Here is a 968-nt window from a genome sequence, read left to right as displayed (position 1 = left end):
GCCGAGGCCACTCTGACTGCATCAGATATTGATCCAATATCTGAGGAATCCTGCTGTGCGTCAGATAATGACGAGTCAGAGGAAGACGATGATGGCCAGGGTCCATCTGGCAAAGCCAGGCGTGGAGAGCCTGACTCTAAATATAATTGGGTGCCCCCAAATATGATAGACCCAGTAATCCCTGCTTTTACTGCGACTCCTGGCATCAGATGTGACATCGATGCTAGCGAGCCAAAGTCATTTTTCCATTTAATGTTTGCCCCCGAGTTTTTTGAGCTGCTAGCAGCTCAAACAAACCTCTATGCAGCCCAGTGTCAGGCAGCTGACCAAGGAGACAGAAGCCAGACCTGGTACCCCACTGACTCCCATGAAATTAAAAGATTTTGGGCCCTGACCCTTATGATGGGCATTGTGAAAAAGCCCACGATACGCTCCTATTGGAGCACAGATCCCGTAATATCCACCCCTGCTTTTTCCCAAATAATGCCCCGGAACAGGTACTTTGGGCTCCTAAGATTTTTACATTTTACCGACAATTCCCAATGCCCCCCTAGAGAGCACCCCCAATTTGACCGTTTATATAAATTGAGGCCCATTATTAATTATTTTTCACGTAAATTCCCTGAAATTTATACCCCCGACAAAAATGTGGCTGTAGACGAGTCCCTGGTCCTATTCAAGGGTAGACTGAACTTCAAACAGTATATCCCGTCCAAGCGAGCGAGGTACGGTGTAAAGTTATATAAACTTTGCGAGAGTGGGACGGGATATACTGTTTCCTTCAGAATCTACGAAGGGAAGGACAGTCACCTTGATCCCCCTGGCTGCCCACAATCTGTGGGTACTAGTGGGAAGATAGTGTGGGACCTGCTGTCCCCCTATTTGAATAAGGGCTACCACCTCTGGGTGGATAACTTTTACACCAGCCCAGACCTGTTTCATTTTTTATTTTTACAGCAGACCCCGGC

The sequence above is a fragment of the Sceloporus occidentalis genome, unplaced genomic scaffold, assembly GCF_023333645.1.
Source record: "Sceloporus occidentalis isolate IW3139 unplaced genomic scaffold, rSceOcc1.0.p SCAF_153, whole genome shotgun sequence".
In the NCBI taxonomy this organism is placed as follows: domain Eukaryota; kingdom Metazoa; phylum Chordata; class Lepidosauria; order Squamata; family Phrynosomatidae; genus Sceloporus; species Sceloporus occidentalis.
The sequence above is the reverse complement of the archived record's forward strand: the minus strand, read 5'-3'. Positions refer to the sequence as shown.